Source organism: Mustela erminea, chromosome 1 (genome assembly GCF_009829155.1).
Source record: "Mustela erminea isolate mMusErm1 chromosome 1, mMusErm1.Pri, whole genome shotgun sequence".
NCBI lineage: Eukaryota > Metazoa > Chordata > Mammalia > Carnivora > Mustelidae > Mustela > Mustela erminea.
In genome coordinates, this window is record NC_045614.1 from 142,123,585 (window position 1) to 142,140,882 (window position 17,298).

At 36.8% G+C, this 17,298-nt stretch overlaps 1 long non-coding RNA gene across 1 annotated transcript in view; it reads left to right on the plus strand.

Moving 5' to 3' along the window:
* Positions 1–10,481, plus strand: part of LOC116591672 — a 275,207-nt gene extending 264,726 nt beyond the window's left edge. The window contains exon 3 of the long non-coding RNA XR_004286106.1: positions 10,177–10,481. This is a non-coding gene — a long non-coding RNA (uncharacterized LOC116591672). The remainder of the gene's footprint in view (positions 1–10,176) is intronic.
* The last annotated feature ends 6,817 nt before the right edge of the window (positions 10,482–17,298 follow it).

Below are 17,298 nucleotides of genomic sequence, written 5' to 3' on the forward strand. Positions count from 1 at the left end.
AACTATTACATGTATATAATTATGATCAACTCCAGTTTTCTGCCCAAATATTAGTTTTCATCAAAGAAAGCAATTTTGAATGTCTTGATATTTGTAGTATTAAATATTATTATTTTATTTACTTGCTCTGCTGGTAGATTGAAAGGAATTATTTTTGTTTTGTTTTATTTTTATTTTATTTATTTGAGAGAGAGAGTATGAGCAGGGAGTAGGGTAGAGGGAGAGGAAGAAGCAGACTTCCTGCTGAACAGGAAGCCTAACATGGGGCTACATTCTAGGACCCTGAGATAATGACCTGAACGGAAGGCAGATATTTAACCAACTGAGCCACCCAGGTGACCCTGTTTGGATGTTTTTGATATGAAGTAAACATATAGAAAACAATAGACTAGTTGAAACAATTTATAAATTTATATGCAAGTAAACTGAAAAACCCAGTATTGCTATTTCAATTAATTTTGGTTTTTTTGTTGTTGTTGAAATGTACATGGAAGGTAGACTTCTTTAATTGCTAAACACCTAATGAAGTGATAATTTTCTTATGAAAAAAACTCATTGCAAGAACTCAAAAAGATGATTACTTTTGGCAGTTATTGTTACTTTTTTGGTTTTTAAAATTATGGTATGGTTTGTTTTACTTTTTGATTAAAGTATGGACCTACAATACTAGTACTACAATACTTAGTGTCAGGTGTACAAAATTATTATTGAACATTTACATACATTATGAAATGATCATAAGGATAAGTCTAGTTACCATCTGTCACCATAGATAGTTATTAGAATATTATTGACTATATTTCCTATGCTGTACTTAACATTTCCATGACTTATTTTCTAAGCGACAGTTTTACTTTTAATCCCCTTCACCTGTTTCACCTGTCTCCTACCATCTGCAACCACACCAGTTTGTTCTCTGGATTTGTGAATCTGTTTTTGTTTCATTTGTTATTTCTTATTTTTTAGACATCACATTTATGTGAAATCATATGGTATTTGTTTTTCTTTGTCTCAGCAGTTGATTTTAAAACTGAATTGATGTGAAAAGAAACACTAGAATCTACAAGTTAAGATTTGTTGTGCCATATAATGGAATTTGACAAGGCTGAAAAGATTTCAAGTCCTAATGAGCACTGTATGAATGCTAACAGGAATACCATGGGGAATGACTGTGCTTGCCAGAATTGGATTTGGAAGCAGCAGGAGTAATACATCCTGGCAACCAGGGTCTGCTTGTTCTTTCAGAGTTGAGACTTGAACAACAACAATATAAACAGAGACACATACTCAACGACCTCACACTTCAGAATCACTGCATTTTGCTACTCGATCTTTCAGAGCACCTGGTTCTCTTGATTTGTTCCTGAGAACACAATATTCCCTCACATTTCCTTCTTGACCCTCTGCCCTCTGGCTCCGTTCCCCTCCCCTCTAATCATCTCCTTACTGCTAAGTCTAGCCCTCTGGCCTCCCTCCATGCTCATTCTTTTTCCTCATTTGCCTCTGCTGATCACTACTTCCTTCTGGGTTTCTTAGACATCATATATTCTCTTTTCCTCTTTACTTCCCTGGTTGTCTGTCTTGGCCACCTCAGCTGAGTCCTTTAAGTTGGGTTCCAAGCCTCTTAAGGTCCAGCCCCACCCTCTGCCACTGATTCTGTTGAGCTCCTCAGATAGCCTCTGTCCAACTTCTTTCTCAGATCACCAGCCTACACTCCAGCATTCTCCATTCACTGAGCACTTACTAAGTGCCAGGCAGTTGTACAGACATTTCACACAAATGAGCTCGCTTATACCCCACAGTAACACAAGGAGATTGGTATTACCAACCTTATTTTTTGGAAACTTTTTGAGAGAAATTAGGCTCAGAAACGTTAAGTATCTTGACCAATGTCTCATGCTTAATGATTGTCTGTGCTAGGATTTGAATCCAAATGAGTCTCACCCTGAAACTACAGAGTACTGGTGCCCAATTTGTTAAGCATTCATATCATAGCCCTGGCCTTATGCAGTGATTTGCCTCATCTTCACCTCATTCATAAGATGAACTTCCATCTTATATGGCCCATCCGGTGGCTGGATTCCTCAGCCTGACCAGGGGAGATTAGGGAAAGTTGGGAAAGAGAAAGGTATGCAAAGTCTAGTCTTTTTTCATACTGCTAGGAGGTTGATGAGCAGAATGACATTCCTGAGTATTTATCATTTGCTACAGCTTCCAACTTAAACAAAAACAGAAATAAATTACAGTACCAACTCTAATTTCTCAATTGTATTGATTCTTTCTTTAAATAGAACTTTATCAAATAATATGCATACATCAAAATGTACTTTTTTAAAAAAAGATTTTATTTTTTTGAGAGAAAGCATGAGCAGGGCTGTGGTAAGAGGCAGATGGAGAGGGAGAGGCAGACGTCAGAGAGCCCAATGCGGGTCTTGATCCCAGGACCCTGAGATCATGACCTGAGCCGAAGGCAGAGGCTTTAACCCACAGAGGCTTTAACCCAGGTGCCCCCAAAATGTACTTTTTAAAATAAATTTTATTTACTTATTTGCTTTAGACAGAGTGCAAACGTGAGCATGGGGGGAGGGGCAGAGGGTTGGGAAAAAGACAAGCAGACTCATCACAGAGCCCCGTACAGGGTCTTGATCTCACAGCTGTGAGATTATGACCTGGATCTAAATGAAGAGTCAGCCGCTTAACCCACTAAGCCACCCAGGTTCCCCTGAAAATGTAAAGTGAATTCCTTTTTAGGTGTATGGGTTTTTTTTTTTTTTTTTTAAGATTTTATTTATTTGACAGGCAGAGATCACAAGCAGGCAGAGAATCAGGCAGAGAGAGAGAGGAGGAAGCAGGCTCCCCGCTGAGCAGAGAGCCCGATGTGGGGCTCGATCCCAGGACCCTGGGATCATGACCCGAGCTGAAGGCAGAGGCTTTAACCGACTGAGCCACCCAAGCGCCCCAAGGTGTATGGTTTGATGAGTACTGACAAAAGTGGACACCTGCAACACATACTGCAAATCCTGACATTGAACACATCCCCCTAAGAATACCCTTCCACAACTTTGTAGTCATTTCCTCATCTATACACAGTTCTGGCCCTGGGCAACTACCAATCTGTTCTTTGTTACTTTAAGTTAGTTATGCCTGTTCCAGAATTTCATACACATAATCTTGAATGTACTCTTATGTCAGGCTTCTTTTTCCCAGTGTAGTGTTTTTGAAATTTATCCAGGTAGGATGTACTAGTAGATTGTTCTTTTTTGATGCTAAATAGCATTCCATTGTAAGGATCTATCACAATTTGTTTTGTCATTCATCTGTTGATGGATATTTAAGTTGTTTCTGGGTATGCCTCGTCTCATTGTCTTTTTTATTTTTTTTTTATTTTTATTTATTTTTTTTTCATTTTTTAATTTTTTATAAACATATATTTTTATCCCCAGTGGTACAGGTCTGTGAATCGCCAGGTTTACACACTTCACAGCACTCACCAAAGCACATACCCTCCCCAATGTCCATAACCCCACCCCCCTTCTCCCAACCCCCCTCCCCTCAGCAACCCTCAGTTTGTTTTGTGAGATTAAGAGTCACTTATGGTTTGTCTCCCTCCCAATCCCATCTTGTTTCATTGATTCTTCTCCTACCCACTTAAGCCCCCATGTTACATCACCACTCCTCATATCAGAGAGATCATATGATAGTTGTCTTTCTCTGCTTGACTTATTTCACTAAGCATGATACGCTCTAGTTCCATCCATGTTGTCGCAAATGGCAAGATTTCATTTCTTTTGATGGCTGCATAGTATTCCATTGTGTATATATACCACCTCTTCTTTATCCATTCATCTGTTGATGGACATCTAGGTTCTTTCCATAGTTTGGCTATTGTGGACATTGCTGCTATAAACATTCGGGTGCACGTGTCCCTTTGGATCACGTTTGTATCTTTAGGGTAAATACCCAGTAGTGCAATTGCTGGGTCATAGGGCAGTTCTATTTTCAACATTTTGAGGAACCTCCATGCTGTTTTCCAGAGTGGTTGCACCAGCTTGCATTCCCACCAACAGCGTAGGAGGGTTCCCCTTTCTCCGCATCCTCGCCAGCATCTGTCATTTCCTGACTTGTTGATTTTAGCCATTCTGACTGGTGTGAGGTGATATCTCATTGTGGTTTTGATTTGTATTTCCCTGATGCCGAGTGATATGGAGCACTTCTTCATGTGTCTGTTGGCCATATGGATGTCTTCTTTGCAGAAATGTCTGTTCATGTCCTCTGCCCATTTCTTGATTGGATTATTTGTTCTTTGGGTGTTAACGTTTGCTAAGTTCTTTATAGATTTTGGACACTAGTCCTTTATTTGATATGTTGTTTGCAAATATCTTCTCCCATTCTGTCAGTTGTCTTTTGATTTTGTTAACTGTTTCCTTTGATGTGCAAAACCTTTTGATCTTGATGAAATTCCAATAGTTCATTTTTGCCCTTGCTTCCCTTGCCTTTGGCGATGTTCCTAGGAAGATGTTGCTGCAGCTGAGGTCGAAGAGGTTGCTGCCTGTGTTCTCCTCAAGGATTTTGATGGATTCCTTTCTCACATTGAGGTCCTTCATCCATTTTGAGTCTATTTTTGTGTGTGGTATAAGGAAATGGTCCAATTTCATTTTTCTGCATGTGGCTGTCCAATTTTCCCAACACCATTTATTCAAGAGGCTGTCTTTTTTCCATTGGACATTCTTTCCTGCTTTGTCGAAGATTAGTTGACCATAGAGTTGAGGGTCTATTTCTGGGCTCTCTATTCTGTTCCATTGATCTATGTGTCTGTTTTTGTGTCAGTACCATGCTATCTTGATGATCACAACCTAACCCTACACCTAAAGGAGCTGGAGAAAGAACAAGAAAGAAACACTAAGCCCAGCAGGAGAAGAGAAATCATAATGATCAGAGCAGAAATCAATGAAATAGAAACCAAAAAAACAACAGAGCAAATCAATGAAACTAGGAGCTGGTTCTTTGAAAGAATTAATAAAGTTGATAAACCCCTGGCCAGACTTATCAAAAAGAAAAAAGAAAGGACCCAAATAAATAAAATCATGAATGAAAGAGGAGAGATCACAACTAACACCAAAGAAATACAAACTATTATAAGAACATACTATGTCTTTTTTAATTTAACTTGAGATATAGATTCACATGCAGTTGTTGAGAAATAATATGAGGAGATCCCCTGTACATTTTACCCAGTTTCTTCTAATGGTAAATTGTGAAAAACTATAGTAGGGTTTCCCAACCAGGATACTGACATTAACATAGTTGAGATGCATAATATTTTTCATCACCACAAAATCTATCATGTTACCATTGTATAGTTCACATCTACGTCCCACTTTTCCTACTTCTTCCTTAATCCTTGGCAACCACTGATCTATTTTCTTTTTCTTAAAAATTATACAAATGGACTAGTGCAGCATGTATCCTTTTCAGATTTATTTTATACTTAGCCTAAGTCTCTGGAAGTTCATCCAGGTTATCGTTCCTTTTTATTGCTGTGCAGTATTCCATGAAATAGTGGTGCCACAGTTTTTTTAACCAATACTCATTGAAAAATATGATTTTCAATATTTCAATCAACTCATTGAAAAATACGGGTTTTAAGATTGATAAAATCCAATTTATCCATTTTTCCTTTATGGATCTTCATTCATGGTGTCATCTCGAGCACCTTTCCTAATCCTAGATCTTGAAGGTTTTCATTTGTGACTTTTCTAATGTTTCACAGTTGCATGTTTTATATTTAAGCTTATGCTCTAATTTGAGCTAACTTTTCTCTAAGTTACGAGGTTTGGGGCAATTTTTTTCTTTTCTTTATTTCTTGGCCATGAATGTCCAATTGCTTTAGCACTATTTGTCGGAAATGCTTTTTCCTCCATTTAGTTGATTTTGTACCTTTGTCTAAAATCAGTTGGTCACTTTTCTATGGCTCTATTTCAGAATTCTCTGATAAGTTCCATTAATCAGTAAGTTTATCCCTCTTCCAAAAGCACCCAGTCTTGATTACTATAGCTATATAAGTCTTGAAATTACATAGTATTGATTCCTTCTACTTTATTCTTTTTTCTTATAGTTGCCGTAGTTATTCTACCTTTGCCTTTTAAAATACATTTTAGAACAATCTTGTCCATACCTATAAAAATTCTTGCTGGAATTTTGATAGAAATAGTATTAAACCTGTATATTAGTTTGGGAAATATTAACATCTTTACTCTATGGGGACTTTTAATCCATTAACTTTTTCTTTCTTTCTTTCTTTCAAGATATTATTTATTTATTTGAGAGAGAGAGAGAGAGAGCTCACAAGTAGGCAGAGAGTCAGGCAGAGATAGAGGGGGAAGCAGGCTCCCTGCCAAGCAGAGAGCCCGATGTGGGGCTCGATCCCAGGACCCTGAGATCATGACCTGAGCTGAAGGCAGAGGTGTAAACTTAACATTGAGGCTCCCAGGTGCCCCTTTCTTCATTTATTTAGCCCTTTGATTTCTTTCATCAACATTGTGTAGTTTTAAGTATAAAAGCCCTATAGATGTTTTTGATAGATTTTACTTCATTTAATTTGGGGGGGTTATTGTAAATGGTATTGCACTTTAATTTTAGCATCCATTTATTCATTGTTAGTATATAGAAATACAACTGATACTTGTATCAATGTTTATCTCCCATTATGTGACCTTGCTGAACTCACTTAATAGTTCCAGAATTTTTATTTTGGAGATTGCTTCGGCTTTTCTATGTGGGCAGTCATGACATGTATGAATAGGGAGACAGTTTTATTACTTCCTTTCCAAACTGTACTTCTAGCGCTATGTTCAATATGACTGCTAAGAGCTGAAATCTTTGCCTTATTCTCACTCTTGGGGAAAAAGCATTCAGTCTTTCACCACTAAGTATAATGTTAGCTGAAGTTTTTGTCTTTTTTTTTTTTAGTAGATGCTCTTTATCAGGTTGGATAAATCCCCCTCTGTTCTGTTTCTCTGAGAATTTCTATCAGGAATACATGTTGTATTTTGTGAAATGTTTTTTCTTCACCAATGATGTGATTATGTGATTTTTCTTCAATCTTATATAATAACCATTATTTAATATTTTTAAATATTAAATCTGACTTGCATCTCAGGTCACACTTAGTCATGATAGTTCTATTATATTTTTGTACTTCTCTTTTATTCTTGTATTCTATTTGCTAGTATTTTGTTAAGGATTTTTGTGACCATATTCATCAAGGAGATTGGTCTATAGATTATTTTTGTACTCTAATTTTAGTGTCATGGTAGCACTCACTTCATATAATAAACTGGTAAATATTTCCTCTTCTGTTTTCTGGGAGAAACAGTGTAGAATTTGTATGAATTTTTTTAAGAAGTATTTAGTTGAATTTTCTAGTGAAACCTAGTAGGACTAGAGATTTCTTTTTTGGGAGTTTTTAAGTTACAAATTTACTTTCATTGTTACAGGGCTATTTAAATGATCCATTTTGTGTGGGGCACATTGTGATAAATTTGTATTTTTATAGGAAGTTTATCAAAGATGTCAAATTGTATATCAAATTTGTGGTATTCCCTTTTTTTAAATGTCTGTATCATCTAAGTTATATCTCATTTCACTCATCATATTGATAATTGGTATCTTTCGGATCAGTTTTGCTAGAGATTTGTCACTCATATTGATCTTTTCAAATAAATACCTATCTCTTATTTCATTGATTTTGTGTTTTACATCTCTTTAATTTCTGATCTTTGTTTTCTTCCTTCTGATTGATTTGGGTTTTATTTTCTTTTTGACTCTTCTAGTTTCCTGAGATGGGAGCTCAGAATTTTATTCTTTTCCATTTTCTAATTAAGAATTTAATGTTATAAATTCCCCTCTCAGCACTGCTTTCACACTGAGTTAGCCTTGTTCCTCATCTTGGGGGAGAAAACATTCAGTCTTTTAGCATTAAGTATAATGTTAGCTGTAATTTTTTAATAGATGCTTTTTAGTTGTGTTCCACAAATTTTAAATTTGAATTTTTATTCAGCTAAATCTATTTCTTTTTAATTTCCCTTGAGATTTTTTTCTCTGGTAGATTACTTATGTTGATTTAAAACTGTGTCATTCATTTCCAAGTGCTTAGGTATTTTCCTATTGCTAATTGGGATTTCTAGTTTGACTCCACTGAGGTCAGAGAACACATTCTACACAATATCAATTTAAGTTTTTTGAGGTTTGTTGTATGACCCAGGATGTGTACACTTGAAAAAAGTATGTGGTTTGCTGGTTTTATGAATGTCAGCTAGTGCCTGTTGGTCATATTGTTGAGCTCTATGTCCTTGGTTATATTCCATCTAGTAGTTTAATTAATTGTTGGAAGAAAGATGTTGAAGTCTCCAATTATATTTTTGGATTTATCTCTTTTCAGTTCTATCAGTTTTTGCTTCACATATTTTTCAGTGTTGATTTTGGTGCATAACTTGGTGGATTTACCCTTTTATCATTGTACAATATTCCTTGCTATCAATTTTCTTTGCTCTTTCTTCTTTTATTAATATGGCTATTACTGTGTTTCTTTAATTAGTGTTTATATGTCTTCATTCTTTTATTTACAATTTGCCCATATTGTTATATTTGAAGTGGGTTTCTTATAGACAGAATAAAGTTAGGTTGTGTTTTTTAATCTCTTAAATTTTTTTGTTTTTTAATTTTTTAATTCTATCAATCTGTTTTGCTTAGTGTATTTAGACACATTTATATTTAATGTAATTATTGATATTTTAGGATTTAATTCTATCATTTTTCTTTTTTTTCTGTGAGTTACTTGAATATTCTTTAGAATTTGTTTCATTTACTATTTTTTTTAGTACATTACTTTGTATACCTACTTTTAGTTGTAGCTGTAGGCATTACCTGATATGAACATAATTTTCCCCAATTACTGCTGTCATCATTTTGTCAGTTTGAGTGTAGGAACCTTACCTCTCTTTATGTCTCATTACCTTTTCCCATTTAAAACTTAATCATTTTAAATATCTGTATACATTTGGAACCAAATCAAACAGTATTACAATATTTGCTTCAAACTCCAAATTTAATTTAGAAAACTCAAAAGAAAAATTTAGTCTTCATCCATACTGTTGTGTCCTTACTACTTTTTTAATGTTTTGAGATTTTCCTTTTACATTTTTCTGAAGGCATAAAACCCCTGAATAGAAATAGCTTTGTAGTGTAACTAAAGAAATGGTATGGAGGAGCTCAACAGGATGCTGCATGCCTGATCCAGATCCCAAAAGTAAGATGCTGTTATCCCAAGAAGGGCATGGTCCCTGCTCACCAAACCAGAAGTGAAGGGCTCTTGTGAATGGCAGTGTTCATAAATACAGGCCACCTCAGGAGTTGTTAGTGTTCAGAGATGGCAATGTAGACCAGATGCCCTCCTTTCAACAACTCAACTCCTTTAGAGATGCAAGTTCCAAGTTCAAGGAAAAAGGCAGAAGAACTGAAAAACGAAATTAAATTTATGCCAGATTAGCAGAAGGGAGACTCTCGCATAGGGGTCTTCAAGTTTTATGCACTATTTTCATGCTTTGTACACCTCTGCTTTCTTTTCCAATCCTCCATTTCCATCAGAATTCATGATGTTTTTCCTGATTCTCCAGATAGAACCTCAGTCATCACTGACTTTTCCTTTTCTCTTCTCTATCATAATCACTCACCACATCTGGTTATTTTTTCCTGCAAATAATTTCATGCTTCTGCCTCTTTATGTTACTGTCACCACCACCTCCACCACCACCGATTTTTGTGCCAGTTTAAGTACCTTCTATATTCATGTTTTTGGAGGCAAAGGATAGAATAAGGGAAATATTTTTTCCATAATTAGGCACTAATTTTAACCAATCATCCATTACTCTGTTCCTGTGCATATAATTGAATACTATCCCTGGTTCAAAATATACTATATATTCCTAAATCAATCCTACCCCAGCTTCCACCTGTACCCTGGCCATACCCATCTGAGGACAAAAGAAAACAATAACTGTGAGAGAGGATACCACCTCAGCAATCTGCACTATAGTCTGTCCTAGGCCATTACTCATTGCTGCAAAACAAACTACCCCAGAACACATAAATAACCACGATTTTATTTTCTTCACACAGATGTCAACAAAGATGCTTATCTTTACTCTATGATGTCTGAGCTGAGAAGACTCAAGCAGCTGGGCATGACCAGAAGGACTGGGTATTAGGATCAAAGTCTTCTCCATGTACTTGTGCGGTATGTGGGCAGGTAGGATTTGAATGGACAGAGGCTCTTTGGCGTGCGTGTGTGTGCTCTCTCCACCACTTCCCACTTTTCCTCTCTCCCTTCCGCTCTCCAACCACTTGCCATTCCTATTTTCAGGACCTTATTTACTTGAGAGAGAGAGAGAGAGAGAGCACGCGCGTGAGAGAGTGAGCATGAGAAGGGGGAGGGTCAGAGGGAGACGCAGACTCCCTGCTGAGAAGGGAGCCTGTTGCAGGACTCCATCTTGAGACTCCAGAATGATGACCTGAGCCGAAGGCAGCCAATTAACCAACTGAGCCACCCAGGCGCCCCGGTATTTATCTTCTTAATAGTAACCTTGAGCTCCAAGAGAGAATGTTCCAAACAAGATAGAAACTATGTAGCTTTTATGACTTAGCCTTAGAAGTCATAGTGTACAACTTCTGCCATATTCCATTGGTCAAAACAATCACAAACTGTCTCAGATCAAGAGAAGTGTAGATCCTAGTGCTTAGAGAAAATGGCAATGGATTTGCAGCCATGTTTTAAAATACTGCACAAGCTCTCAAGTACTGTTTAAAGCTAATCTATTTCCTTTTTCCCAATTCTGTCAATCTGAACAATCTGTCTGGGATGTGGGAAATCATATTGCCAAAGTTCCTAATGAAATATTGGTTATTTCTACTCTGGCATCTTTCTATAACTTGCCTCCTTTATTCTCATGCTCTAGTGTGACCTCCTTGGTACAAGTTTATCACAAAGCTATTCTCCTCCATTTCATTCCCCTCTCCTCCCACTTTCACCATCTATTTTTTCACCATCTATTGACCGTACATCTCACCCCTTTTTTTGCTGTGTGTTCTGGAGACATAATTCCTTCCAAAGGAAGTTTCTGCATACGTAATCGTCTTTTACCAAAAGCTGCTAACAACTAAATATTCCCCTCGTTCTTTTCCCTATAGAGGCCACTTATATATTACTACTTATACCAGAGAAGGGCTAAGTATTCTCCTAGCTCCCCACTGCTTTTGACATTATCCTTCCACTGCTTTGTCAACTCTTTTTGAGAGTAATAATAACTAGGTCTGGCTAGTTGCTCTCTCTTTGCTGTCATCCACCAATCTTCATATCTGTCCCTGTAATCTTTTTGTCCTATAATCTTCCTATCAGTGACCCATCCGATGCCCTAGCCTGACAGTTAAGGCTTTCCTCCACTACCCTGGCATTTACTAACATTCAACTTCAAAACTTACAGCCACTCCTTCCCTAGATCTGCCCACCCCTTCCCCTTTGTCCTTTTGAGGTCATCCATCTAGTCTAATATCCCCATGGACCTTGATTCCTTTGGAATTATCATGCAGTCTCTTTATACCTTTTTCTGTCTCTAATTTGTCCTCTCAGACTACTAACTTATTTTCCTCAATCTCTTCACCAAAGCACTTTAGTAATCAGTAATTACTATTTTTATGAATTGTAAGTTCTCTCAAATACCAGTCATTTCTAATCTCTAAATGTAACAGACCCTTGATGGTCATTTCTGGAACAAGTGACACAGACTTACGTCCTCACTGAAACTCTCTTCTGAGACGGATTTCTTCAGGAGGCTATCCTGGATCTTCTAGGACTCCAACTCTTCCTGCTCAGTATTCTCTGCCTATCCCAGTGATGGTATTATTGCCTATGGTTCACCCTTCCCCCAGCTGTCATTACACATGTACAATTACCAAAATTCTCTTGCTACAATTTTGTCCTGTACTCTGGTATGACATTTGTAATGACATACTCTACCCTTACAGCTGGGTAACTTTTGAGTATCTCCAACTTAGCAAGCTCTGCAGTCTTAAATACCACCACCACCACAGGGAGACATTACTAAAACACATTTTGCAAGAAAAGAAGTAATAATGATGGCGAGTGATTTTAAAAGAAAATAAAATGTGAAATTTTCAGTCTATGGGTAAGGTATTTCAAGGAGGCAGAATTTTTCCACATACGGGAGGGATGCTGATCATCACACCCAGTATCTTCAGGGAAAAGCAATTCTTTCAGCTCCTTTATCTTACTGGAAATGTTGTTAAAGAATATTACCTCTCTTTGTTCTTATTCTAAGCTCTGTGGGCAACTTTCTGATTCATAATTAGATTGGAGAAAATGGCAGATGTCTGTTATTGTGACTGGGATACAGCCTTTGTATATTCATAAACTGGCATCTAGTTGGTAAATGAATCTCCTATCACAGTTTGCTTGGTGTGAGTCAGTGTCCCAGAGTTGGTGAACTCTAGGTGAACTGCTGAGATCAAGTTTCTGTATCTGCAAAACCGAAGACCAGACTTTGGACTGTGGCAACTGAAAATAGACTGAACCTGAGAGGTGAGCCCCAGCTAAGGAGGTCAGCAGACTCTTCTTGTTGATATATTTTTAGCTGCACACATTTTGATTTATATCTCTTTGTCCCACACAGTGCAAAGCATCAAAAAGTTCAATACTTCCTTATTATCTGACCTCAGTTATTCAATGGAGTGTCCAAAAGAAAATATCGGATGCACTCAATTCCAAAACAAGAATTTCTAGGGTGTCCCTGGGTGCCTCTGTGGGTTAAGCCTCTGCCTTCAGCTGAGGTCATGATCTCAGGGTCTTGGGATCAAGCCCCGCTTCAGGCTCTGTGCTCAGCAGGGAGCCTGCTTCCCTCCCACTCCGCCCCCCCCCCACCTCTCTGCCTACTTGTGATCTCTAGGTCTCTGTCAAAATAAATAAATAAATAAATAAAATCTGTTAGAAAAAATTTCTAGGAGATCCACAAAGTCTTCATGGCATGAAAGAAGACAAAAGAAATAATAGAAACAATAGCAACAAAAAAGCACATGGAGTGGCAAATTCCTTAGCAAGTTCAAAAAGCCTGCCATTTACTCAGTATGTATTTTCTATTTCATTTAATTATCCCAACATCTCTGAGCTGCAGTTATGCTCCATTTGTAGTTGAGGAACACACAGCTGAGAGGTGTAAATAACTGCCCAGGGTACACAATAGTAAGTGGTAGAATCCAGCTCAAACCTAAGGCATTTTGACTGCAAAACTGATGCTCTTAAACATAGTGGACATTTGCTGTTTTACTATTAACTATTTGCAGTAGCACAGATATTATGCAGAGCTTAGCTTCAGAATTTACATAAACCTAAGTTTCAATGATAGTCTTTATAGTCAGTTATAGTCTATAACTGCAAACAGCTATCTCTAGATGTACGCTAAGTATCGTTTCTTTGGGAATTCCAAATGTAATCTAAAACATTAAAAAAAAGATGTATAGAACAAAATTAAAAATGAGTACCTCTAAAAAAAAAAAATGAGTACCTCTTTGTTTATTTAAAAGTCGTTTTGAGAAACATCTCTCATCCCTTAGTCCTGTAACCCTGCACCACCTTGTACTGAGTAGTGTAGTTTCTTTTTGGGCGGGTCCTCAGGGAAATCAAATGATTTCAAAGAAAGCAAATGTACTTCGTCCTGGGCCCCAGTCAACATGTAAGTAATGTGTTATGTGCACAAGTATAAGCATGAGCATGTGTGTGTGTGTGTGTATTTCTGAAATGAAAATCACAAACCTTACCAAATTAAGGAGTTTGATCTATTTTGTTTCGTGCTTCTCACGACCCACTAATGGGTCAAGATCTGCAGTTTGAAGAGTCCTACAATGTGGAAGGAATGTTTTAGTAGGAATGAGAACCTGAGTTCCTTGCTAGCTCCATTTTTGAATGGAGAACTTTGCTCTCACCAGCAAACCGAGGTGATAGGATTAAATTGAATCATTCAGTGGCCTTTGTTTCCATCTATCATCAAGGATTTCCTGCCTTGATGCTGGTTATTTTTCTCATCAGGTAATCAGGAAAAGCAGTGCATTTCTCCCCCACTGTGAGAGAACTGACTGCCCCCACATGCCTCCTATCACACTACCTTCTTATCTGGGTCTATTTTTAAGGGGCTGCGGTACTGTCAGCTGCTGAGCCCAGGGGCCTGACTCCATGCACAGATCGGTCCCAGCAACAATGCTGGTTGGAGATGTCCATCCCAAGGGTCCACCCCAAAGCAGTATAACCTTACAGCGTTAAAGCAAATAAGCACAGTATTAACATGGATTTCTAGTGACATCTGTTGTGTCTTTAATGTGCCATCCCATCAGACTTCCAAACCATAACAGATCTACTTTGATTTCAGGGCAAGCTTTTTACATGTGCAATGGAAACTCTCACAAAATTCTAAACATTCTGAATAGAGTATAAACTTTCCAGTTCATTAAAATAAGAGAATTTAAAAGCAGTATATTTACTTGCAGAGAGAAAGTTCTCTGACTCTAATCCCAAAGTGATTTTGAAAATGCAAACATTTTCCAAGCTTTATGGTAAATTCTTAAATCAGAAAAATGACTATCTGTATTATTTCTGCGAATGCACTAAATACACACACATACACAGGCACAAAACTCAACCATGCTGATAATTAAGGGAAATTCTTATGAAGGAAGTTTGGATAGTATAGCTAACTAAGGAGTTAAAACTGAGTGACATGCATCATAAGGGCTGCACATGATTTATACTTTTCTGCCCACAGGATTCTGTGACACGGCACCTGTCTTAGCTGACGACCAGAAAACCAAACACAGCACCATTATAAACCTACCTTTTCCAATGAGGGAAAAAGTTTATGCTCTACGTATGCTTCCATTCCATTAAATACTTTTTAACCTCACAGGACCAGCTATTTACTTTTTAATAAACTTGAAAGAAGAAGGCAATGTAGGCTAATGGATAAACAGAAACCACAAAGGATTATTAGTATGATTACTCCCATGGATAAAAATTAGAGGAGAAAAGATTACAGCTAACATTTAAACACTAGTATGAAAATATATAACAATTCTGTATTTTCCCCTGAAATAATGATAATCTTATAAATTATTTTGCACCAGAATTAGCACTTCCCTTTCCACAGTCTAGGCTACACCATAAGAAATAACTACCATGCCAGCCAGAATATGTGTCAAAATTTGCCAAAACTGTTGAGTATTAACATTATAATAACACAGAAGCCATCAGATCACATTTCATAGTTTTATTGAGACGTTTTTAGTTTTAATTGTCTATTGTAGGTACAATTCTGATGATCATATCAAAGCTCTATTATAAATAGCAGATAGTAAGTTGGCTGCATGCCTTAGACACACACACAAGCACGATATTGTACACTCCCCTGCATGCAAACTTAAGGAAATATACCTTCCTTTTATTAAAAATATAATTACATACAATAAGTCTGGAATTTGTTAAGCTACCATTGATTTAGATAAACCTGAGAAGGCTCAAAATGTCAAGTAACACTGTTTCCATACTCCCCATTCAATGAAACTGTTAATCACAAAGAAATCTAGTTAAACTATATTAAAATCACAGATAATATAAAAATAAACATTTCTGCAAGAACACTAAACATTAGAATTCAAAGTCACAAATTCTGATATGTAACATTCCCCTTCATATTAATTTGTAATGATGTGTATGATACAATGTACAACATAATAAAAATTGTAACAGAGTTCAGCAGCCAAATCATTTACAGTTATCACTATAAAACTTGAAATTAAAGTTATCAACTGAACAACAAAAACATTAAAATAGCAATATTGAACTTGCTGGTAGCATGTTACTTAGAAACTCCATCTCAACTCAAGATTATACTTTCACCTTAAGAAGAAACAAAACAAAAATGTAAGCAGAACTGGGGACAGTAAGGGATTGCACCAGCTGCCTCTTTTTCTCTCTCTCTCCATAGTTTTTCCTTAAGTTCTAATCTATCTATAATGCCCATTCTTCCAGACTTCTAAAACATAAGAAATCTACTTTGAATTTAGGACAACTTTCGCACTAGAATTGGAAGCTTCAACCATATGTGGAGGCACAATTCTAAAGTTCTTGAAAAGACAATATAAACTTTTCTATGTCATATAAAATACAGACAATACAGACCTAGTCTGGCAAAGATATTTTGTATTTACTCTTGAGCGCTTACCACAGTAGGACACCACAGTGTGTCTGTATAGAGAACGCTAAGTAAAAAGGTAAACATGCGAAAGCATTTCTAGAGAAAATTAACCACTTGTATCACAAAACATTCATATTTTAGATAAAAAAAATCGACAAACATTTCAAGATACTGGTATTTGAAAAGTGTACTATACAATAACTCATTTTATCTATGCATCACATTCCATAAAATACACTAGTGTGGCATATATACATTGTAATAAATATAATTTACATCAGCATATTTGATCTTTCAAGAAAGATTTTAATTTGTACAACTGAAGAATTGTGAGTTTCATCAATAAATACTATGTTAATTGTAATTTGACCAACTAAGTTAAAGCCTCAAGATATCCCTAAGTACTTACATATCTTTATTTTCCCTAGTCCAATTCCAGCTGCTATAAACACATCTCTTGTGTCCAAAAGAAGTTTACTGTACTGTCCGAGGAGATGGAGAAGACTTATAGGGCAGAGGTCCACATCATAATTGGTGAACTTTGTGAGAATTTCCAGCCAAGGACTGGAATGGAAGAGTCCTGGAAAGTACAGTAGCAGATTTCGTGTACCTCTGGCTGTCTTTGTTTTTAATGTTCTACCACATCCCCTGAGGTCCCAACAGATGGAGTTCATCTAACTTTTTAATCCATGGAGAGTGGCATTGAAAGGGTCAAGAGTTCCACAGTTGGTCAAGTGGCAAGGTCATGTTTTTAATGCTGAATCCTACTCTGCTGTATCTCTTCTTGTGTTTGTATTTTTATCATTTCAGTGCAAATGGACAATGATGCTTAGTCTAAGACACCAAGTGGTGAGCCAAAAATACCTTGAACTTGGCATGAAAATAGTTTTGTAGTGTGAAATTTAGTTAACTGATAAGTTCTATAATTTTAGCAGTTCATCAAAATGCCAACAGATTTCTGCCTTTAATATTAAAATACCTACTTACA